Source organism: Pimephales promelas, chromosome 8 (genome assembly GCF_988280905.1).
Source record: "Pimephales promelas chromosome 8, fPimPro1.hap1.1, whole genome shotgun sequence".
Lineage (NCBI taxonomy): Eukaryota > Metazoa > Chordata > Actinopteri > Cypriniformes > Leuciscidae > Pimephales > Pimephales promelas.
The window spans coordinates 20,059,520-20,085,747 of NC_142776.1; the positions used below are offsets into that span (position 1 = coordinate 20,059,520).

The 26,228-nt window shown below is 37.4% G+C and overlaps 1 protein-coding gene and 1 long non-coding RNA gene across 3 annotated transcripts in view; one reads left to right on the forward strand and one right to left on the reverse strand.

The window, feature by feature from the left end:
- Positions 1 to 25,745, reverse strand: part of LOC148977715 (uncharacterized) — a 97,851-nt gene extending 72,106 nt beyond the window's left edge. For both annotated transcript variants that reach the window (XR_016169493.1, XR_016169492.1), the window contains exons 1-2: positions 25,596 to 25,745; positions 2,991 to 3,151 (exon numbers count right to left, since the gene is read on the reverse strand). This is a non-coding gene — a long non-coding RNA (uncharacterized LOC148977715). The remainder of the gene's footprint in view (positions 1 to 2,990; positions 3,152 to 25,595) is intronic.
- The window catches only part of LOC148977716 (uncharacterized), a 143,101-nt gene that overhangs the window by 71,979 nt on the left and 44,894 nt on the right, over positions 1 to 26,228 (forward strand). The window lies entirely within an intron of this gene.

A 26,228-nucleotide genomic window follows, 5' to 3' on the forward strand; every position in this document is an offset into this window, starting at 1 on the left:
AAAAATGAAAATGAAAAGAGGCAGTGGTGTTTTATACCATAATTATTTTTATTGTTAATATATGAAGATAGTAGCAAAGCCAATGTGAGGTGAGTAATGTTAGCAAGTATTCTGCGGTTCCACTTGCTAAATTATTGGACTTTCGTTCTCCGTTCTCGTGAGTTTGTACTCTTGAGTCGAACAACCAAGGAAGCAGGTACGAAATTTGTGTACTTGGTATTGAGAAATGCCACTTGTCTCTGTTTCCATTTATTCCAGAAATTACCACACTTATTATTCATAGCCTGCTGCATTTGGGGTGAGGAAATTTTCCAGTGTTATTTTAACTAAATGTATTTCCCCTCACTAATTCCTCACAGATGCCGTAGTTGGCGGTGCTCAGAACATTGATTCATTTTGAAAATTGATTTTTTTTTTTTTTAATCTTACATCTTGAGCCTAAAAACCTGTTGGGCAGCATTTGTTTCTTGTGTTATTCGTTCAGCCTCTATCTGTGCCTCAGAGTAAAAAATAAAACAAAAAGTTTAAAATAAGAAATACATTTATGATTGTAATTTAAAGTCACATTCTATGTTTTACAGGCACATTCTGAGTCAAAATTATGACAATTGTGACTTTATTTCTCATAATTTTGACTCACAACAAAACTTTTTTCTCAAAATATCTAACACAGTCTCATCCCAAAAAGTCATATAACTGACGTTTTGGGACGTATTTTGACCATACGTCAATATCCGCCTTTTTAGGGTCCCCTTAAACGTCAGTAGATGGCGATCCCGGGCCGTCATACAACTGACGCTTTACCTTTAACGTCAGTTAGGTGACGGGTTAGGTTTAGGGTTAGGTTTAGGTATGGGGTAGAGTTAGGATCCCATAACCTCATCTACCGACGTTTAAGGGGGCCCTAATAAGGCGAATATTGACGTATGGTCAAAAGACGTCCCAAAACGTCAGTTATATGACGTCTTGGGATGAGACCGGGTTGAAATATCAACACATCATTACATGTTAATCATCATTACATAATTACAAAATTGCAATTATGAGATATAAAGTCAAAATTATTAAGTGTAGGGTCAGTTCTGGCAGGTCACGTTAGTCAAGCTCGCATCAGCTGACTCTGTGTACATGTAGTTATATGGTTAGGTATGAAGTATAATACATAAACATCGCTATCTAAAGTTACTGTTGAAAAGTTAAAGTTAACGAACAAGTCAATGAAAAATTGTGAGGAATAAAGGTAAAAATACAGTAAATATTTTTGTTGTGAGTCAAATTATGATTTGAAGTCAGATTTTGAGACACAGTCGCTGTTGTGAAATATAAAGTCGCAATGCAAGATTAAAAGTCAGAATTCAAAGCAAAAGATTCACAATTGTGAGGTGATAAAAGCAATTAAAATATACAGTTGCAGTTATGAGTTGCAAGTTTCTCATAATTTATATTTTATCTTGCATAATTGATTTGCAATAAACTTGGGAATGTAAGAATGTAATTCAATTACCTTTCTTATTTTTTTTACTCAGAGGTGGAAACAAGCTTCCATAAATATCAGCACCAAAACAGCATTGACTAGCATGAATGGAATGGAAATTCACGCTGGCATAAAGCTGGTCTTTTCAGCTGGATGCACAAAAAAAAAAAAAAAAAAAAAACAAAAAAAAAAAAAACGATTTCCTTCATTTGTGTGCTGCCATTTCTGCCTTGGCACAAAATGTACATTTTTCCATGCCCACAACAGAATCCAGTTTCTTGGTATACAGTTGGTCGGGAGGTTCCGGTTTGGTGCGTAGTGGTACAGCCAAGACCACATGTAACATTGTAAGGATTATTCTCAGGTACGGAGAGAGAGAGAGAGAGAGAGAGAGAGAGAGAGAGAGAGAGAGAGAGAGAGAGAGAGATAGAGAGAGAGAGAGAGAGAGAGAGAGAGAGAGAGAGAGAGAGAGAGAGAGAGAGAGAGAGAGAGAGAGAGAGAGAGAGAGAGAGAGAGAAGGATCAAGGGAGAGAACAAGCCAGTGTCCTAGTAGCCTCATTCTCCCTACTAGTAGAGCATGTCCCAACTGTTGTCAATTTATCAATGTAACGTGCACTAGTGGGCACAGTTTGAGCCTCCATTAGGGCAGGTGCTTCCATCCATCTTCGCCTCACTCTCTTACTCTACCTTGTCAGGAGAAACTAAATGGGGCTTTTGAAGAAATGTAAACAACCCTCAGTGGACGATCATTGCGTCCAGCCCTCACCAGATGTGAGAAGTTCCGTTTGGTTGTGTCAGACTGCTGATGAAAGGATCTTTGCAGCCTACGTATGTCTTTTGTCCTGTCAAACCATTTTACTTGGTGGGAATGTTGTCATTTGTTTGCTACTTTGTATTTATATTTGAAGTATATAACGACTTGTCTGATTTGCTTTGAAAGCTTTGTGAGTATCTACTGTAAGTTGCTTTTCCTGTGGTGTCTTCATACATGTAGTTGTGACTTGCGCATTAGATGTGCAGTTACTGAATGAGATGTGCATTTATTAGCTGTGCATTTACTGAGTGAGCGCTGTGCCACTGTTCGTCCGACTGCATTTTATTTTATTTTGTATACTCTTTTAATTATTCTTTTTATTTTGATTATTTTAATTTATTTTATGTAAAGCACTTTGAATTACCATTGTGTATGAAATGTGCTATATAAATGAATTTGCCTTCCCTTGCCTTTGTCCTCAGATGTTAACAGAAGACTGTTAGCAGGAGGGCATAGCAGTGTTCAAGGAAGACTGAATCTACATTCCACATAGGCATTAGGAAAAATCTTGTCCTTTTTATTCCTTATTATTAAGTTTCTTCTGAGGATGTTTACCCTTGGGCTTGTCTCTATTCATTCTGCTACACTCAAAGCTGTGCAGTCAGGGGTAAATATAACACGCTTTTAATTAAAACAGAAAGAAATTAAACTAGGGTGAGGTAGATTAAATCAAATCTCTTGGATGACAATGATTAGACTCACCAAGGCTGGACATCGTCAGGAAAATGAACCACAGGTTTTGTGTATATTTCACTCTCCAAATTGACCCTCGTAGCAATGATTGGGGCCGTGGTGAAGGAAACGGACGGCTGTTTCGACAATCCAGCACGGTCCAGCTCGCTAACTGCATATGCGTCATCAGCCTGGAGAGAGAAACTTGAGCTAATGATGATTTGAAGATCATCTCACACAAATCAAACCAACTGAAGGCGTCCTCTCTGCCATGTCACTGAGCATGTCCTAGCTATTTCTATTTTTAAATCATTCAGGCCTGGTTTATGTGTGTTCTTGTATTGGGTTTAGAGAAGGTTTCAGTTCAGAATTCAGTTTCAGTATCGATTCTGATTTAATTTAATTCAGATCTGCCTCCATTCCGTCAACCAACTGACAGAACCAAGTTCCCACACTATTATTATTAATTTTTTTTCAGTAATACTTTATTTTGAACATCCTGCTGACTATAAGTAACTTTGCAACTACATGTCAACTAACTCTCATTAGATTATCAGTAAACTGCTTAAATCTGCTTAATATCTGCCAACTCTTTATTGTGATGCTCCTCCAACAGACAAACTGACAATAAGTAACTTTGCAACTACAGGTCAATTTATTCTATCCCTAACTCTACCAGTCTACTAATACTCTACTAACTCTCTAGTGAGAGTTAGAAGAGATTTAGGTGCAACGTTACTTATAGTCAACTGAATGTGTTAAAGAGACCATCCAAATAAAGTGAAACCTTTTTTTTTCCTTTTCAATAATCTGTTTAACTCAAAAGTACATCACAATAAGGAAGGAAATATATTTTTCTACTTCCAGTACATTGCAACATTAATGGTTACATTAATTATTCTTTTAGTAATTGTAAAGAATAAATATTTAAAAGAAAAACTATTTTCATTGCCAAGTGTTGAGGTCATTGCATTAATAAACACATTCTTTTAAATTGTGTGCTTACACTTTAATGACTTTTCATATCCCTCTCCATGGCCAAACATGCCATTCAATAATTGGATAATTAAATATATTTCCACAATTTATGTTTATTATTGTTGTTTAATATGTAATTAAATATATTTTAAATAACTTTTTTATATTACTGACAAAACTATAATCATATGCATATTTAACAAGTCTTTAACTACACAGATTTAACCCCTTTTGGTTGTTTTTAAGCTGCACGTGTTCGAGTCATTAAAATAACTCATGAGAGTCATTCATCACTGGGAGTTGGCCCTGTCCCAAATGGCACACTTTATGTGCACTTGTGGACTTACAATGGATGGTGTGTTTGTTCGTCCTTCAAGTCCACAAGACCGTAGGTTGTTCCATAGCTATTTTAGGTTTTAGGTTGCTTGTAAGCTCCCCCTTTGCTGCCGATATGTGCACTTTTGCAGAGCCCACACTGAAGTGAGCTCCACAGCAGTGTTGTCCTTATCAATTGTAAATGGACCCCCCCCCCCAAGGGGAGGGGGTGGGGCTGCTTCCACTACCTCATACTGGGCCACGCCTCATGCTGCACAGCAGACTTGTACTGAAACTTTAGCAGACTTGTACCCATTAGTAAAAGTTGCATTACATCACAAAAATGTGGACGAGAGGAAGGCGTCACACATGAGCGTTTGTTTCGGAACCTGGTGCGTATTCTCCCTTGGTTCGGCTTGTTTAGTCATAGGTGAACACGGCAATTGCACTCGGATCCTCCTTCGGATCCTGTCACACAATGACAATAAAGTACTACTAACTTAAGACAGCAGGTGTTCTCGGGGCGATTGCAAACAAACTCTGGTGCGGTTTGATTGTGGTATGACAACCCGATCTCACGACCAAATCGTACCAATTCGACGAATAATTAAAAAGTGGCTAATTCGTAACAATTCATACGACCTCACTCATACGAATTAGTACGATTTTGCTAAATCGTACATATTTTACGAATTGGCCAATTCATATGAATTCGTACGAATGACCTACCCCTTACCCCGCCCCTAAACCATACCCATCACGTGGGTTTAGACAAATCGTACGAATTCGTACGAGTGAGGTTGTACGAATTAGACAATTTTTTAATCATTCGTCGAATTCGTACGAATTGGTCGTGAGATAGCGTAGGGTATGAAAGCAATCTGACCCAACAGACCAATGAACCAATTGGTATTATAATTCATAACAGGAAATATGCTGTATAGCAGTAGGGTCTGATTTTGTGAGCGGGCACATTAGTTATCACAGTTGAAAACCAAAAGACGCACCTCTTCATCTTAAAATGTTGTATAATTAATTGCATTTCTCTACGCGAGAATGCTGTCCAGATGAAGCCTTGATTCCTGCTGTAGCTGCATTATAACATTCGTATAGTATTTGCGTCCATTGATACAGTAAACCTCTAGACAGCACTGGAAGATCCAGAGAGAGTACGTTTAAATTTGCTGCAGTATTAATACGAATGTAGTGTATCATTTAAATCGGCTACATTTGTATAGTGTATGCATGTGTCGTGACAGTTAAAAAAAAAAAAAATCACAATAAGCTCATGAAGCGAACTTGTTGTACTCGCATGTGACTTGAATAAACCCATTTGATAACACTTTATTTGTATGGTCCCTTTTGTACATTCTATTGACTACAAGTAACTTTGCAACTACATGTCAACTAACTCTCATTATATTAGTGGACTACTTGATGTCTGGAAACTCTTTATTTTGATGGTACATTCTACTGACAATAAGTAACTTTGCAACTCTGTCAAATTATTCTAACCCTAACCCTACCAGTCTACTAATACTCTTCTAACTCTCTAATAAGTGTTAGTAGACATGTATGTGCAATGTTAGTTACAGACAACAGAATGTGTTAAAGGCACCATCAAAATAAAGTGAAACCACACATATTGGTACGTTTTGAAAGGCTGCCTTGTGAAAGCTGACCAAACTAAAAAGAAAATGCAACATTGTATCAAATTGAGTCCGTGTTTTGGAACAAAACAAACAATCTATTGGTGTGAAAATGCCCTAAGACTTATTCGTACTATAATTTGACTACACTGTTTGCTTTTGATTCAAAAATATAAAAAAAAATAATATGGCTCAGGAATCGGACTACAAAGTTGGCGCTGCAAAGCCATTGGGGCTACACACGTAGTGCAGGAAGGTCTGTCAAGTATTTTACGTTGGTCTGTCTGAACTGTTAACGGGTTCTCAACCCTATTAAATTAATCGGGAGTGAAAGGATTTTAACTTTGTTTGCTTAACTATTTTAATGCCCTATTCTTGTTCTTCCCAATCTTGCATCAGGGAAGCTCTGACAGTAAAGATTGTTTCAGCTTTATAGCCTAAGAACATTCTGTGAGATTGAAATCCAATTATTCAGAACAAGGCCATCGACTAATGAATTTATCAAGGTTCTGAAAGTAAGTTTATGTCTGTGTCCTGATATTCATGTACGTGTTCTCTGTAGTCATCAGCTTTCATTGAATTGGAGGACTGTAGCAGCCATGCAAATCACTGCAGTTTAATGCCAGTTTATCTTCAAGTTTCATGAAGTTTCTTCATGTTGGAGTTTGATTGATTAAAAGAGATTTTGATAAGCATGCAGGTATATCTTCATGGGCAAACTGGAACGACGCACTTGCTGCTTCGCTGGGCAATGATGTGCAGTGATTGATGCATCCTGCACGCTGTAATAGGCAACAGGTGCAATTACAATCATTTAAAAGATTCTTGTGTTATTTTCGCTGTTTTGCAAACAGGGCACGCCAATAATGACATAATGAATTAATGACATTAACCTCTCCAAACTGCTATGCCTGTCAAACAGCTAATTTCACAAGTTCTTGTTTGACTGGTGATGCTTATTTAGCAAAGATTTAGAAGTTTTAACTGTCAATTTATTGAATCTGTGAAGTAAGGCTGCCCATACTGCTCATTTGCATAGCAGAACACACTCTGCTATACTGGGGTAATGATTCAGATGACACTAGATTTTGAGGTTACATAGACAATATAATGAAGATTATGTCATACCTTCTAATCATCTTAATGCTCCATGTCTTTATCCAACCTTTTTTTCCCCTGAATATTCATTATTTCAATATCCTCTTGCTTAATAATTCATGAGACCCAAATGCAAGTCAATTAGGTACTGCTGATTATGGCATTGATAATAGCGCTTTTATTGGATAATTTATGGAAATATGAAAGGTAAGGTGGGTCAGGATTATGACGATATTTTTCGCTCGACTGATCCGTTTAACCTGAGTTCACTTTACAAAGCCTTTAAAAAGTGAGTCACAACTCATTTGAACTAAAAAAAAAAATGCTTCAGCTTTGGGTGGTGAGGTGTCCTCTTTGAGAGAGGAATATACATGAATATAGCTAACAGTTTGTGGTCAGTGAGATATTTTAAATAGCTCTCATCCTCACCAAGGCTTTATTTGATCAAAACAGTAAAACTTATATTGTGAAATATTATTTCTGCTCAAGATCAATTTCTTATTATCAATGATTACAATAGCGGTGCTTATAATTTTTGTGCAAACGTGATTTTTAAGGTATAAAGGTTTAAACAATCATATTTATTTTAAATAGAAATATTTTGTAACAGTGTCCTTGTTTTGACCAATTGCATCATTGCTGAATAAATGTATTTATTTATTTAAAAAAAAAAATACTAAATCTTACTGACCACAAACTTTCAAAAATGTATTTATCATCTGACCTAGGAACAGAAGTCACACTTCATTCACTACTCTACGTCAGATGATCCAAGGGAGTTTCTGACGTTAACGCGCCAGTATTCGCCCGTCTACAGTGAAAACAAAGCTGTCTCTCAGGAGTAGTAATAAGAGAATGGATGTTGCTTTAGCCAGCGTTCCTTTTTAGCACAGCGCTTTGAGATAAACTACATAAAACTCGATGCACCCTAATGTGCGTATTCTGTAAATTAGCCTAATTTGGTCATGCCCTGAAAAAAGGAAAGACTTGAAAGCTGTCATACTCATTTTAATCCAGATACATTTTATCTTCTCATTTAAATAATTTGCTCTGAAGTGAACTTGATTCAATATGAAAGTAATTACTATCTATTATATTCAAACAAGATGTTGTAAACCTTTGGTCATGGTAATCAAATCTTCTTTTATTCCAAATTAAGATTCTAGTTTTCTCGCTGTTCCCTCCTTTTCACATTTGATGCTTATTATCTCATTTTCTTTTTGAGGCCTTGATTACACTTTGCCTGAAAATGGACAGTAATTACTGCCCCACTGCTTACAAAAGGTCTGCGGCAGAAAGAGGCCGAAATCATTTTTATTCAAGGAACAACAAAGCAGGCAAATGAATCTCTTTCTACCGTGTCTCGTTTCTGTGCTCCCAACACACATCTATCCTCTGGATTAAACCCTTGTACCCTTTCCCTTCCGCCGTGAATCATGCGATCTCTATTCAGAGACATAATACGCACAACAAGCATACAACAGAATTCAGAGGAGGCCTCGTGCTTTGAACAGGTTGGCCTGGAGCTCTGTTGCCGGAGTCACTTTGATGTGGATCTTAGCTCATGAAAGACGGGTCCACTCTGGCCCGCAGGTACTTGCTGATATTTACACATTTTAATCGCACACTCCGCCAGGTGCGTGTCAAGCGTAAACCGCCCCGTTTAGTTTATCATTTCCAGGATGAGGAGTCTCCTAACTCGCTGCGACAGAACGGTGTGAAACGATTTTTTGCTCCAAAAAGGAGATTTCATTATCGCCGCGACACACCCTTCTCCCCCTCAGGTGCGCGTTCGTGCGAGCTCGAAAAAAAAAACGAGCTGTAGGGGCTTTGTGGGGGGAAATCTGAAACGGTTTGTTGGTTTAATGCTTTATTAAAGCCAAAGATGGCAGAACCTGATTACCATCAGCTTTAGAGAAGCAAAAGGTTAATGATGGCTTTTTTTCTGATATAGTGAGAGTAAGGTGGGACAGGAACGGGAGGTTGAGAGCATCTATTTGCTACTGATAAGATTGTTGTTTACCTCGTACCACACCTAAAGCAACCTGAAGTGGTTTGTTTTCCTCTGTCATCAGTAATGTCGAGCAGGTGAGGGACTACTTTTCTCTGATGTATGAAATGGACGCTTGTTTATGTCAGATGAAACTGGCTCCGTCTCTGAATTACTCGGATAAATCAAAAAGACAACAGAGGATTACGAAACAGGAACATGAGCTCACTAAGGTGTCTGTTGTTTGATCTTTGAATTAAGCTCTGTTGAAGTCCAACTTGAATCCATGTATATTATTGTATGCAAATTTTAACTTAACTAACATGAAATGTCCCCACAAAGAAACTGTATGGTTTGTGGGTCAATCCATGAATTTTAAAAGGCGTAGTTCACCCAAAAATAAAAAATTCTGTCATCATTTTCTCACTCTCAGGTTGTTCCAAACCTGTATGAATTTATTTCTTCTGGTGGACACAAAAAAAAGATATTTTGAAGAATATGGGTAACCAAACAGTTTATGGGCCCCATTGACTTCAATAGTATGAAAAAAAAAAAAAAACGTTTATTGACTAACATTCTTCAAAATATCTTCTTTTGTGTTTAGCAAAAATTACTGTTCAGACTTAGGTCTCATTTTTTAACATTATTTAACGTATTAACTAACATGATACAACTAACCATGATACTGTGTAGGCCTTAAAGGGGTGGTTTACTGCTTTTTTTTCTTTGCGTGATTATGTTTATGGGGTGCAATATAACATGTATTCGTGTTTGTTCTTTTTTTTAAAAGTCTTTTTTTCATAAATCTCACCTTTATTGTAATCTGCATTCTCCTCTCACCTTTATTGTAATCTGCATTCTCCTCTGTCATTTGAAAGACCGGTTGACTTCCTGAGCCTATGAAACCACTCCCTCAGAAACAGGCAGTGGGCTCAGATTGGTTTGTTTGGGCCTGTGTGTTGTGATTGGCTAAACTGAGTAGTGCACATTGTTCCTGTCAAATGTACATAATGGTGTCGATACTGCAGTATCAGTCTCTGGTATGAGCCAGAATCAGACCCAGAAAGCGGCGATGAAGAGAGGCAAGCGGAACCTCCCTAAAGACGGCTCTTACAAAACGTTTCTGAATGGTAATTTGCCTATATATATATTTTTTTTTTACTTTATGCACGTTTGTTTTACACAATATAGCATCAAACTAACTGGCTACTATACAAACAAACAGCGTTGCCACTGGTTTACGACCTTGATCAAATCGAAAAAAACGGCATGTACATGAAAAATACATTTACAAAATTAGTAGATATACAAATTCAGGTCCAAAATACTTGTTTGCGTTTGTCGTAGACACGAAATAGCATAACCAAGTGGCTATAAAGCCAGCGCTGGTATTTGATAAAACTAAAACATTACTTCTGAAATGATACATGCAAATACATTTAAAATTAGTAAGTAGCCTACTTACAGGTTGTGGCCCAACAACTGCTGCCTCTTGTTTTAAAGTGTGAACTGCTTCATGTTTTAGTAACAGTTTCATGTTGAATCCGGTGATGAATTTGTGGAGATTCTGGAAGCTGTCTTCCGTAAAATGCGCAGTACAGAGAGCTAAATTATGATTGTAATTTTCAGGAACATAATCAAACATAAATTATATACATTGTTGGCGAACTACAACGTCCACGGGAAGCCCAAACACAGAAGACCTGACAGCTGGGTGAAAATAACACACTCGACAAGCCGCAGAAATATGGTCATGCCCTGTTTTGCACATTCCGGAGGGAGGGTTGATGTAAATGTATGGGTTAGTGACGTCTAAAACCCAGCTGTAGTCCCAATCGAGTCGTTTTTTTAGGCATTAAACTTCCTGAAGACGATATCTCTGCTTACATTGAATTGTCAGCGCTGCAACTTTGCAGATACTATTCATGCACCAACACAAACATTACACACTATTTAAAATGAAAAAGGTGAAATCGCAATCAACCCCCCACCCCCTCCCCCAACAAAATACAGCTACTTTTTAATAATGTATTACTGTTGAAATTAACATTAACAAAGATTAATAAATGCTGTAGAAGTGCAGTTCATATAATTTAACTTTCTTTTCATCAAATAATACTGAAACAAAGGAACTTTTCTGAATGTTATGTAGCTCTAAATCTTATGATGTAATGTACAAAAGTGAAATGCATTGACAATCGAAAGGGCTTAGTTGAAGTTGTGTTTGAAATATAGAAAGTTGCTGTTTTCAAATACGATGCGAATTGACTGGTAAATAAAGTAAATGATAATGAAAATAGTTGTATTGTGTTCAGATATAATTGTCAATGTCACAAAGTCTGGTTCCAATGACACAAAGTATATTTTATAGTGCATTCTTTACAGAAATCTGGTCAAGAATGACCTGAAGATTATATATTATATTATATAACAGCAAGTTGAAGGTGTGCTGAAATTTCTGAAACATATTAAACACACTAGGTCAGCATGCTGCGAGCACATGCTGCTGCTATAATCTACCAAGAATTTGTTTCGGTCATATTACATTGTGTGTTTACTTATTTTGTCTGGCTGCATTGTGAAATATGTAGACACTTTCGCATTATACCAAGCACTATTTAATTTATGGCCATAGTAGACGACACACCAGTGTGGCCTCACCTGACTATCATATTAACTCCAGCCACACTTTCCCAGTTTGAGTCATATTACAGTCGGAAGGAGGGAAAAGACGAATAGGGTATCAGGCTAGAAACACAGAGCATATTACTCTCTTATCCCTCACCCTCTGAATACAAAGGCTTTACCTCATGTGCTATCGCAAAGAAAACAGCTTAGCAGCGGGGCATTTGTTTTCCATTCAGCTAGAGGCACTTTGTCTTTCCAATCGTTACCTGTCTTGGAATCAGTTCCTCCATTAAAGCCGGACTAAAGAGGGGGGGGGGGGGGGTGCTGTCTGGGGCTAAATTGCAATTAGCGGTCCGGCGAGTGAGTCTGCCACCGGTTAACTTGGGATATTGGAGTGCAAGGGCCCAGTAATCAGCCTTCGGTCATGTAGAACAATGCATAAAATTAAATTGACATTAATGAATAATTGTGTAATGAAAATGGAGGAGGCGAGCTAATTGCATGTTACAGTGAGTGTAATGCCCAGATAACCTTGTGTCTAATGCTATTCTTAGGGGCCGAGAGCCGGAGCTGCTCGCCAGGGCCTCTCTCGGCGGGAAGTCATTAGAGCAGAGGCGAGGAGATAATGCCGCGGAAAGAGAGAGAGAGAGAGAGAGAGAGAGAGAGAGAGAGAGAGAGAGAGAGAGAGAGAGAGAGAGAGAGAGAGAGATAGTGCTCAAAAGTGGAGAGCCAACAATCGACGAGTATCTTCTCTTGTGCGTGTGTATGTTCTGAGTTGGCTTGACTGAAGTCATTTGTATACGGTCTGAGTGGAATTAAAGGTCAGCGAGTGGAGTACTGGTGTGGGGCCTGTAAGCACGGATGAAGAAAGTTTAGCTCTTCATGAGAGGGTGAACTGTAGCTAACAGAACTAACTTGACTACAAACTAGAGTTATGCACGGATGATGTATTTTTGTAGGCTAAAACCTATAAATTATTGGATTTTTTTTAAATGGGTATAATACCTGAAAATGCCTGAAATACACAAGCTCAAGATATTTACAAGTTTTATTCTATGACATAAAATATATCAGTAACACCCTTTTTAAAGCTTTTACTTGTCTTTGAAAAGGTGGATGTAAACTATTAAGTGGCTAAATGGGATTACAGAGGCTGTTGAGGACATTAAACGTCATCACACAGAACTGGTAAACTCATCTACTCACTAGTCACTCTCTTGGAGCCTATTCTAACTCAAACTTTCAGGGAAAATGTTTTTAATGTTTTGTGTTTTTTAAAAAAGAGTTATTGTAATCGTGGTGATGTTGCAGTCATGCGATGATGGTCGGTGTAGTTTGTTTATAGTCTAATGACTACCTCTGAAAGTCTGCCCTATACTATGAGGCAATGGCTTTGCAGCTGCGTTTCCATTACCCTTCAATTTGCGCAAATTGAAATTGCGAAATGAAAATACGTTCAATGGAAACACGTCAATTTCGCAAAAACTCCCGTTTATCGCAAAAAGTTGTTAAGCTCGCATGAGGGGGTTTTTCAGGCAATTCGATTTTTTCCGCAAAACTGCAATGGAAACGGATTTTGTCCATTTACAGTCACCTGACTTTGAAGACGGAGTGTGTAGCTCCGTGTCCGCAAATAATAATAATAATTATCATCATTAGCCTATTACAACATTTATTAGGCTACATATGTAGAAGACGCTTTTATCCAAAAAAGGAACAAAGCAATTCGTCACGTCTCATTCATAGTACAGGTTGGACAATAATAATAATAGGGCTAAGATTATCACAAATGAACGCTCAATTTTGACCAATATCCAAGAGTGTGTGCGGAGTTTGGAGCACGCACTGGATGGCAGACATGCGCGGGCGCGCCGTGAACACTTTCATTTTCCCATCAACAGTGGAATCAATTTAAAATACTCAATCATTTCTGGTTATACAGAACATAATAGTAAATTATTCGCAACTACTTTTATTTGTGTAATGTCACAATAACAAGAAATCGTTGTGCTTTTGTAAAGTAACATAAAACAATCAGGCGCGCGCTTGATCTTCGTGAACTGGAGCGTGAGAACTGAAACAATATCCTTTATAGACTAAAGCTTGAAATGTCCACTTTAAAAAGAACAAATTCGAATCGTAAGCTAATACCTTCTGATTATGTAATCCGTATGAAAGGTGCAGTTCTCTCTGAAGGTGCATCCGGAGATTATGTTTTTAGCTCATTATTTTTTCAGACACATTTATAATAACTCACCTATAGCCTACAGCACTGTTGGTGAAATATCATAAATAGGCTATCCATGTTCTAATTTGGCCTTAGAAAACCAGTAAAATCTACATTTTCTTCCCCATATTAATTTGTGTATATTTTAAATGTTTTAAAGGGGGCAAAAAGTCATAAACAAATATCAGAAATTTCGTTGAGATGTATATAGCGCAGCATTGGTGTGGTCAAACTAAAATGATGGTCTTCAACTTTGCGTTTTTAAAAATACAACAACCGTTCATTTTTCGTTTTGCAACGACCGTTTGGACATAATATAGGATAGAGTTCTTTATTAAATTCATTTTTTTTAAAAAGAAACAATAATTACAGTAATATCCTCTCTAAACCTCAAAGAAATACCATCAAGACATCAAAGCAGAAATAAGGGAGAAACACCAGGAACTCCGTGTCTTTCCCTGCCATTAATGCTTGGATAACACACCACGTCTCCTTCCATTAATAATAATAATGTCTAGTGCGGTGCATGGCTGTGAAATAGGTTATAAACCTACCAAAGTCCATTGCCATGATTTTTGGAATGACTTATCGCGAGAGGAAAAAAAAAAAACGTTTTAGTCGTATAACATCGGTTAATGGAAACACCGTCATTTCGCAATAGTTTTTTATCGAAATTTGGAAAATATCGCAAAAGTTTTGCGCAAATCTATAATGAAAACGTTGTGCTCATAGACACCTGCAACAAAATATATAGAGAGAGCTTTAGTGATAAAATATTTAATTACTAAAATACAAATGTGTCGCTAAAAATTACATCAAAACTGGAAAAAAGCTGGTCAAAATGTACAGTTACACTCAAACTGACAACTAACAGCAATTTGTTTGAGCTCAACTGTCACCGAATGGAACGTACAGGTTTCTGGGATATCAAAGGCTGCCAAGGATACAACTAAGCTGCCAAAAATCGATCCGATGTCTCAATAGACAAGATGTGACACAATCTTTGGATTGGGACGTACTTTGTTGCCTTTCTACCAATGTATTATGACAGCAAAGGCAGCATTTTTAAGCTTAAAAAATAAAAAAATTGTAACAAAATTATACAAAAATTATTATAGAAAATAAAATTATTATTACAGAAATTGTGACAAAATTATTTGTATCCAGATAAAACCGATGTAGGCTGGGCTTAAACCTAGCTGGGGTGCGTTTCCCGAAAGATCGCTAGCCAACTATTGTCGCAAGTTCCGTCGTTACCAATAGAGTTCAATGGAAATTGTGACCAACTTGCGACCATAGTTGGCTAACGATGCTTTCGGGAAACGCACCCCTGATTTTAAATATAATTATGTTCTTTTCATAGTTAACATAAACTCTGAAAATGCTGGGTCATTTCAAAATGTTTAAATTTAAAAAAAATATATATACATATTATATATTTTTTTATTATTATTAAATATTAAAATTAACAAATTTCATCAAATTGTCCAGTAAGAACCAATACAACACAGAAAAAAAAAAATCTCTAGTCCTTCATTCTTCACAATTTATTTCATACAACATAGCGTAGTTATTTTTATATATGATTGAAGTGAAGTTTATATGTGTGTGTATATATATATATCAGTGGAGATTTCTTTAAGACTGCAAGGGAAGCTCAGCTTCCCCTATAATGTCAAAAAAAATAATGGTCAAATGTGTACTATTGTGTTAACATTTTATTGAGTAAAAATGCGTTAGAACGCGGTAATCTCGAAGACGAGTTCGTTCAGAATACAAATAGCAGGTCGGCTGACTTGATCTCCTTCTCATGCATACCTGTAGCGCGTCACAGTGCATCCATTTTCCTATGGCATTTCCCCGTTGAAGCTCGGCGTCCATTGACTTCAATGGGGCTGCTTTGAACAGTTTTTTTCAGTGCTGTTAAACTAGACGGTCATTGGATAAATGCTGCGATTATGTCCCGCCCACGGACGCCGGGCGTCTCTGGGGTGAATAGGGAAATGGGCTGGCCTGGCGTCCGGGCGTATGCGTGATGATTGGAGGATTGCATCTCCTTTTGATTGACAGCGATTTCACCCAATAAAAAAAATCGCTGACGCAGAAGCTAGTTTAAAGACTTCGAGCGCAGTCTCGTCGCGGATTTAGTGTGTATTTTACTCGAAAACTGCTGTAACATAGGCTATTTCTTAGTATTTGCAAGTTTCATCAGATATTTCACAGTTCAACCTAATTCCCACATTTCTTCCGTCGATGCCAGGTGTCTTGTTACATTTGCGGGCGTGGTGTTTGAATCACGGCACATCTAGTTTGGTTTCACTTTTGTGTTGGGATTCGGACATGCATTTTCCGCGTGTTTGTTTTCGGTTGTGAGTGCACAGGATGACCTTATGGTCGTACTCATGCGTAACGTTAGCGTTCTGTCTTGTCATGTTCGCTCTGTTCAGTGTTGTGTAATGTGTAGCACATGGTTTGTGTTTACATCGGCCACGTGCTTTCATGTCATGTTTTGTCTTTTGCTGTATAGCACACAGCTTGTGTTTTACACTAGCTGTGTGCTGTTGTCATGTTCTGTGTGAACACGTCTTATGAGTGTTCTCATCGTTCTTCAGGTCTCATTTTGTGTGAGCACAATTACTTTTTAATTTGTTTTATTGGTCATGTGTTTTTGTCATGTTTGGTATGAGCACATGGCTTGTGCTTGTCATGTGTTTGTTGTGCCATATGTGCTTTCCTGTCATGTCGACTCCCATCTTGTTTCCTGATTATTAGTTATTTTGCCCCACCTGTACTCCCTCGTTACCTGACTTTTTTGGCTCCCAATTTATTCCTCTTGTTTGTTTTTTATCAATAAAATAAAGCCCATCAACTCTGCATCGAGTCCTCACTCTTTTCACCATCACCACACCGAGTTTAAAAAAAAAAGAAGAAGAAAAAAGAGCTTCGCCTCTTTGAAAGACCAGCAGCCGCCACTGATATATATATATATATATATATTAGTGCTGTCAAACGATTAAAATATTTAATCGCGATTAATCGCATTAATGTCATATTTAACAAAATCGCAATTAATTGCACATTTTTATCTATTGTAAATATCATCTTGATTTATTTTTGTCCCATTATTTTTTTCTCATTTTAATGCTATTATCAACATGGAAAAGTGGATCGGCTTGCTTTGTGCAAATGGTTTTTTATTGAAAAAAACATTGGCATTTACTGTTCAATTTCACACTAACATTCTCACTTGGAGCAAATAATCTCTCAATGTAACACTGTCCGTCAAAAAAAAAAGGATAGCTCAGTTCACAATGACAAAACACACAGATCACTTTGGTCTTGTCAATGGAAACATTTGGCAACTTTTTAAAAGTAAACTTTCCATTCAGAATCTTATTGGCATCCATTTCGGATTCAAAATGTAGCGTTAACATACTATTTGACCGGCTCGCAAGCCCAAACAAGTGTGTGCGGTGAGCCTGTTGTTTTGTTTACGGTCTAGTTAGATCCACTTGCGCTTTGGTCGACGAAGCAACAAAACGTCCAAAACGCGAGCCATTGAAATCAATGGGTTTCATGGCGCAGCGCCGGCGCATGCCGCGTACTGTTACAAAAGCTTGTGAAAAAACTACAAAGTTTACTAGGCCAAAAAGACCTAAAAAATTAACGCCGTTAAAATGGGTTTGCGTTAATGCCGTTAATAACGTGTTTAACTGACAGCCCTTTTTACTTCACTTCAATCCTACTTCATTTTTTATTAAACCAGTTCTATCATCAGGATCTGACTGCATATTTACAGTAAATATGAAATATAACCTGCTTCTCAGCAGTGAACATTACACATCTCAACAGATTCAAGTGCATGGCTCTTCTATCGCACAGAGCATTTAACTCAAGTGCCATCCACTTAAAGTTACATGGGCTCAAATTACTTGTAGAGGTTATTCAGCCCTGTTGATATTTCAAATCAATTACTCGCTCTGTCAGTTAGTCCATTACTCATATTATAAGGGCTGTCACAGCATGTGTGAGCTTTTGAGTGTGAGGATGAATATACAAACTTTCTAAACCATTGTGGGGCAACAGTGATTTCCCATGAGTCTTTGAAAAAAAAAAATGAGAACAAGAAGTTCAGCTGTAATTGTTCACACACACTATAGGGATAAAAGATGGCATGGACCAGAGTTTTTGCAGCACAGATTGTCAATCATTTGCTCAGGAATCTAAAGAAACATCTTAATTAGCTTTTACATTAAGCATACATTAGCTTTGCATGGTAACAAGTAATGGCCAAAACATTTGGAAGTATTTCAGAGCTTGATTCTGATTGGTCACTCGCACTGAACACATATTTTTCATATCCAGCTTATTTGTAAAGTAAGAGCAGGTGCGTCCATTTGTAATTTGAATGTGTGAGGCTACCATTGTCATTCGCTTCCAGTTATTTTAGCTACGTATACAAAAGCGGTCCGTTATGCTTCCTGATTAGGGGTCTAACGGTACACAAAAATCACGGTTTGGTACGCACCTCGGTTTTAAAGTCACAGTTCGGTACGTTTTCGATACAGCAAAAAGAAAGAAATGCCAGAGAAATTTCCTATTTGTTTAAAGAAAAAAAATATTTTTAAATAAGTGTGAGTTTTCCAAGATCTTGAAACTTTCAGGTTTATAAATGGGGGTCATCTTTGAAGGATGAACAAATAATGTTTTGGTCATCACATTAAAAATAACATTTAAATATATATTTATTTATATAATATTTGAATTTTGAAGTGTTGGAAAAAGATGTGTGAAGTACTTGAAAGCATTTCACCATTCCAGCCAAACTGGTTCCAGTTAGTGTTACTATATTAAATCCATGGTGAATGTAGCTGGTCTGTGGACGAAAGTATTACTAGTTCATTCACGGCACAATGTTTCTCCTGGTGTCCATGACAGCGCTGTTTGATCTAATAGAGATCTACGGTTAATAAGGGAGAAATGTGAATGCTTCTCACTAGATCTCGCAGCGATGTTATTACCTCAGTGGCGAATTCAAATGTTTTCTTTACCGGATCTCTTAGCGCGGTGTGGTAACAGTGTTGCTTGATCGAGATCGGCTCGCGCTGCACAGATGTTGCTGGTCCGAACTGATAAACGATCCATGAAGCACATAACGAGTAGCGCGGTTTCGTTCTGCTTTCATTACGCTTGCCATTTGATGTTGCGCAACGTTGTGTTGGCCGCGTCAGCACGAATTTTGCCGGCAGGAAAAATGGTCCAAGCAATCGTTCGGTTTGTATGCGTACCGAACCGGAAGCCTCGAACCGAAACGGTTCAATACGAATACATGTACCGTTACACCCCTATTCCTGATATTACAAAGTTGTATCTATTTGTTGTCATATTGTTTTCATTTATCATGATCAGAAAAACATTGTTTTTGAGCGCAAATAGTTTTATCGTTTTCTTCACTTTATTATTATTATTGTCCTTTACAGTACCTTGTGGCTAATCAATCTGAAAATATGTCAGCCGGTTTTCATCCCAAGGCGTCATATACTGACGCTTTTGCCAACGCGTATACATCCAACCTACATGGCACGCTTTAGAGTCAATATGAGACGCAGATATATATGGGCCAGAAGGCGCCTCCTAGTGGTCTATCCCAACACTATCTCACGACCAATTCGTACGAATTCGACGCATGATTAAAAAGTGTCAAATTCGTACTAATTCGTACGACCTCACTCGTACTAATTCGTACGATTTGTCTAAACCCACGTGGTGGTTAGGTTTAGGGGCGGGGTCAGGGGTAGGTCATTCGTATGAATTCATACGAATTGGCCAATTCGTAAAATATGTACGATCGATTTAGCAAAATCGTATTAATTCGTACGAGTGAGGTCGCATGAATTGTTACGAATTAGCCACTTTTTAATCATTCGTCGAATTCGTACGACTTGGTCATGAGATCGGGTTGTCTATCCCTAACCCTACTCCAGACCTAAACCTACCCATAACTGAAGCGTGTTATATTGACGCTAAAGGGTGCCATGTGAGTTAGATGCCATGACGCATTGGCAAAAGCGTCAGTATATGACGCCTTGGGATGAGAATGTGTTGAAATAGCTTACCCATTGTCCTGTTGTTCTATTTCACCACATATGTAAAGTGAAACATAGCTTGACCTCTTCCTGAGGTACCATAAGTTCGAATTGCCTTTGTGTCATTATTTGTTTCTATATTGGAAAATACTCTTGTCGGAATGCTAAACATATTTTTTGGTTTTGCTCATCTAAAAGCCAGTGTAGTTGGTATCTATCTTGACTTCCTACTTCCTGCTGGAGGGCTGTCTTTTTGAATGCAGCATGCTCTGTTTCATCTTCCCCCATTAATGTGCTCTTGATCTAGCTAAACAAAGGCTTAACAGCCAGGACGATGTGGCTAATGCACTGCACGGGGTCAGTGTGACCATTACAGAGGGATGGTGACCACCAATGACTGAAAAGAGGAGGCTCATCTGAGAGACAGTTCAGTGTGGTAGGGGCTGGTTCCCCTCACATTAACAAGAATGTATTAGTTTTGTGGAAGGTAACGTTTGCTCATTAGTGTTGGCTGTAGGTGAAACACTAGGCCTGTCCTTGGAGTAATTAGGCAGACAAATGAATTATGCTAAGGCTTTTTCACACCTGCTCTGACTGCAAAGCAGTGTTTTCTTTTCATCCCGCAACATTAAGTGCAGCAAAAGCAAAATCAACACTGCCCATAGTCTCTTTTTTTTTCTTCTTCTCTTCTCTTCACTTTTTTTTTTTTTTTTTTTTTTTTTTACATTTTATGAATAACTGCTTCATGTTTTCAAATGCTTTCTAATATAAATCTATCAGCCACCATTTTTATTTTTATTTTATTTTTATTTTTTTGAAGTGGAAGAATCGCTCTCTGGTGATCCATACTGTTTGTTAGCATTGCAAGATCTCATGAAATTGCCAGCCCAGTCTCATCCCAAGACGTCATATAACTGACGTCTTGGGACGTCTTTTGACCATACATCAACATCCGCCGTTTTAGGGTACCCTTTAACGTCGGTTAGATGACGTTATCGGATCCTAACCCTACCCCAGGCCTAAACCTACCCCGTCACCTAACTGACGTTAAAGGGTAAAGCGTCAGTTGTATGACGTCCCAGGATCGTCATGTATCTGACGTTAAAGGGTACCCTAAAACGGCGGATGTTGACGTATGGTCAAAAGAAGCCCAAGACGTCAGTTATATAATATTGCTTGACGAGCACACTTTTCTTTCTTATGCTGATGCTGATTTTCATTTTTAAAATCATAATCCAAGAGGGTAAATAGAAGAAAATTAATTTACAGTAACATGTTAAAATAACAGAAGTTAATGCATTATCATATTGGTGTATGTAGAAAATAACACTAAAGATACATTTTGTAAAAGTATTCATTGTTCATGGTACCTAATGCATTAAGTGATGTTATTATATTGAACTATATTGTAAAATGTTACCAACATTTGAAATGTGGATATAGTGTGGCTTCAAAACATTTAGCCATAAAACGTGATTTTACGGGACTCTTTAAAAGTGAGAGTTGTACCCACTCCTTGCTTAATGCAAATCCAACAGGCTCGTAACCTATTGTGTAATTCAGAGGGGAACTGAAAGATTTAACTCTGTCCCGCTGGTCTGGTTTAAGTTGTAAGCTTCAGCTGTTATGCGCTCATCATATAAGGCTTGATAAAATTGGTGGGCTGCTTAGAGAGAGAGAGGATTACAGCGACTGTAGGAGGGAATATGGAGGCACTATTTTGATAGGAGTCATGGTGCAGCTGCTTTGACATTTGGCCTGAATGATTTGAGGAAGTAAATTTGGGCAGAAACGATATGGGGATTGAGATAAGGTTAGGATTTCTATTAGAACTTTGTATCATATGAGCAAAGTCACTGGCCTGAACACTTTATTAGCATTTGAAGTAGGAAAGGAAAAACACTCTCCTGTGGGTGGCACAAAATGACATCCGACAACAAAAAAGAAAGCTGACGACAAGATAGGAATGCTCAAAATGTCAAAATTCCACCTCCAAATCTCCTTTGCCTTGCTCCTTGTCCAGTCAAACTTCTGTCTGATGTTCCTTCATTGGGTAGCGCTGGGTTATCTGACAGATACATCATAGAGCCGCGCAGAGGTGTGTGGACCGACTGCCTGCTGCTTCCCTTGTTGTTTTTAATGGGGTCTTCACAGCAGGCAGCCACACAACCATTTGTGTTTCACCAGTCCCCTTTACTTCCCTTTATCCCACCCCCTCTCTCCCTCAAGAATCCTCTTCGGCATTCCCATTCTCTGCCTCTATCTTTACTTGGCACTTCAGTTCACGGTCTAGTTTTTTCAGACAGGCATCTTTGAATTCTTCTTCAACAGTAGAACGTAATATCAAACTCATTCCTTCAAAGACACTACGAAATCTACATTTTGTGGCTCTTAGTCCATGGGTGTTAGCTTTGAGGCAAATCTGTAAGTTAGCGTTCTCATAAATGCTGACTAAATTAAATTTTGTTTCTCGTAAATATTGGCAACGTATGTTCCATTAGAACAAAAATGGATCATGTCTTGGCCGAAAATTAACTTTACTCTTGTTAAAATAGCTTTTCTTCAGTAAGGGTTAATGCCCGACGAGGTGTCCATTGTCAGGTTTTAATGGACGACGGCGAGGCGTGAACCGGCCGACGCGCAGCGGAGGACGGTTGCCTCCGCCGAAGTCCATTAAAACCTGACAATGGACACCTCGAAGGGCATTAACCCGCTTATACCATGGTCACTTGCCAAATAACACATTTTTAAAACATTAGCTGCTAGTTTATATTTTAATTAGGCTAAATCTAGTTTTTACAAATAATAACTCGCCTGGTTTATTTAGCAACCGGAGATATTTATAGTCCGCTCAGCTTGTAGATCCCTTCAGGTTCAAAAATGCATTTTTTTTTCATGAAACACAAAGGTGGGCATAGTTTTTTTTTTTAATTACACATAAAACAATTAATCAAACAGGCTTCTTATAGGCTTGAAACGCTGTACTCTCCTGCCTTGGTTGTCTGGACTGCTGCGTAAAACTCCCGCAGGGTCTCATTCAGAGCAGCAGAGTTGTAATTTTCTTTGCGACGTTTCTCCGTTTTATTTACATTTTTTCTTTCTTCAGCAGCATCCCAGTCGTCAAAGTTGTCATATTCTCCATAAATGTTAAAAGAAATAACGAAGTCGCCGCTCATTGTTGTATTAGTAGGCTATGTATCTAACTAACGTTAGATGTTTGTTTTGATAGAGCAAATTGTTAACGGATACTTTGACTGCCTGTTGCTATGGTTACTCACAGCTGTTGTGGGCAGCGCATTTATTTATTCATTTCGAATGGTAAACAGGCAGTTTCACCAGAACTACTTTACTCGGTGTCCTCTATCACTTTTTAACGGACACCCTGCAGCCAATCAGAATCGAGTATTCACCCAGACCATGGTATAAAATTTAAAATAACACAATGCATATTTCAAAATATGGGTAAAAAGTGTTAAAAATTAACACGGTAGCTATTGGGACATATTTTTTACAGACTTTTCTTGGTGTACACAGATTTTTTTTTTTTTTTTTTTTTTTTTCAATCAATGGTCTCTACAATGATAATGTCCCTCCCACTACCTGCGACTAACAGCAAGTAGCTAATCATTCATGGCTATAATGTAAATACAAAAAATGCTTGAAGAAGGTCTGACTGGTCTGTTGAGCTGTTTTACGATTTTTTTATTTTATTTTATTTTTTATTAAATTCAGTGTGTCAACATCTTATTTTTCTTATTTTTTTTATTTTTATTTTTATTTATTTTTTTTTTTTTCTGCGCCTGAGCCGGATTCTAGTATTTGGATGTGCAAATCCATTTTTTTAAAGACATAAATCCTATAAATTATATGTGTTGACCAAATTATGAAACATTTTTACAGAAAAAAAGCCTTATATATATAGCCATTAACGTTATTTTCTCAAATTGAGGCCCTTACTAACCCCAACACCTGTCTGAACTCTCCTTCTGTCCTTCTTTCTGTTCATCTGCTTTATTTGAACATGCTTCAGTTGAGGTCTGGAATGTTCTGGATGCTGGTGTGTGGAAAAGCTTCTCTGTTTATGGGGTGGAAAATGTTAGTCATGAAGATGGTAACCTCACACCTCACTCAAACATCTAGAGATATTTCCTCGTTTACTCATTTTGTGTGGTCAGTACAAATTTCGAGAAGGAATTCTGCTGCCTTAACAACCAAGAAACAAACTTGCTGTGAAATTTTATCAATTCTAACTGAATGAATAGACATATAAACAAGAAATAACTGGACACCACAGGGTTGTGTGTTGTCACCACTCTTATTCTCCATATTGACTGTACCAATGAGCTACAAATTAACAGTAATACATCAGTAATACATGTTTAAGTATGCTTATGATATGCTTCTGGTGCAACTTTGTTCTAAAAATCAAGTAATATAGTGAGCAAACCTTTAACACTGGCGTTGTTCTTGAAGACTGGTGCAAACTGAGTGCCTTGCACACAAATTAGGGAAAACGAAAAAAGCTGATGTTATGTTAATTCTGTTATAACATAATTATATGTTTAAGGAATTATATGATCAGGTATTTGATATGGTGGAAAGTTTGATAAATTTGGCAACCTAACTAGATTCAAGGTTTAGTTTTTATGCTGATGTACACAATATCAATTCAAAAGATGTTTCTTGTGGGTAAACTGAAGAGTTTCAATGTTAGTCAGTCTGTTTTGGGAATGAAATCCAAATGTCATGTTGAGAGTATTTTATTGTTTAATATTATGGTAACTTAGGAGTGATGAATAAGAAGTTGCAGAGGATAATGGCAATGGCAGGAAAAAAAAAGGATGCAAGCAAACACAGCATGATAAACAGCAATACACAGAAGAGCAACAAGGGTTGTATCTGACTCCACATGTGCACTTTACTCACAATTTTTAATGCTTCCATCTGGAAGAAGGAAGAATGTCCCAAAATATCTTAGCTTACCTGTATGAAGGGTAAACAACTCCTTGTAAATATAACTTTTATATTGATATAATTTGTATTTGCATTGCTTGTGATTTGTTTATGTGTAATTGTTTTTTTATTTTTATTTTTTATTTTTTTTATGAGAAGCCAAAAGAGAATTTCCAATATTGGACAATAGTATAAATCAAATCAATAGATTGACAATAATCAATCAATCAATCAATCAATCAATCAATCAATCAATCAATCAATAATATGCAAATTTAAATAATCAATTTACGTGGGTTGTATCTCGGTTGAATCCAATGTTTTGAGGAGAATGTGCGGCTATCAGTCACCATGATGGTGTGGATACTGTGATTCGGAATCACAGATTATTATTATTGGAAATATGGCGAAGAATTTCCACCGGAAAAGTTACATCCACTTTTGTTCTGACCAACTAAGGAAAAAAAAAACATTGCAGTAAATTGCGCTGATTAAATCTAACAATCGCAAATTATACTTTGTTAATGTTAACAACATCCACATTGCGTGACTAAATTTGTAAAAGGGCTACCTGTAGTTCAGTTTCCATATCTGTGCAGTCTAATTTTGAAATAGCAACAAATTAATGTTCTTTATAATTGGTTCTCTTTGAAATATAAACACACTTTTCTGTAATAAGATGCATATTTAAAACTGGAATCTAATTTTTACCTTCCAAAAGCCCTTGTAATATGTATCTTTGTTTTTTCATGGGCCCGGTTTCCATCTCTTTTTTTCTGTATAGCCACTCCGAAGTCCAAAGTCTTTTCCATTTTATAACGGGTGAATATTCAATTGTCACTGGTGATTGTCATTTGAACCTTTCTGGATCCGCCATCAAATTCATAAGTTTAATTATAGCAAGTGCTGTGAGGAAAGGCTGTAAGTCTCCACCTCCAACATCATCACATGCAATATAGCCTACTAGCTGAGAGACTCCTTTTTTATGTGTACAGATGTGACATAATGACGCAAAGTCATGCTCGAATCTCCCGCAGAAATCCACCAGTACCACAGGAATTAAAAACATTATTACAAGCTTACCGTTTTGAGTCAAGCTAAGGCAAGCAGAGAGTTTTGAACACTAGCTGGTTATGTACTTGCTCTAGCATTTATTTTGGATAATTTTGAACCCAAAAAAAGTTATGGACTGCAGCTTTAAACAATTTAATGTAATGTAAAATAAACTGTCAATTTTGATCAATTAAATGTGTCATGCTAAATAAATTTTCAATTTAAAATCCTTCACCCAAATTCGCCCAAATAATAGTGCCCTTAAAATGGTTTGCTTCAGAGATTAATAGC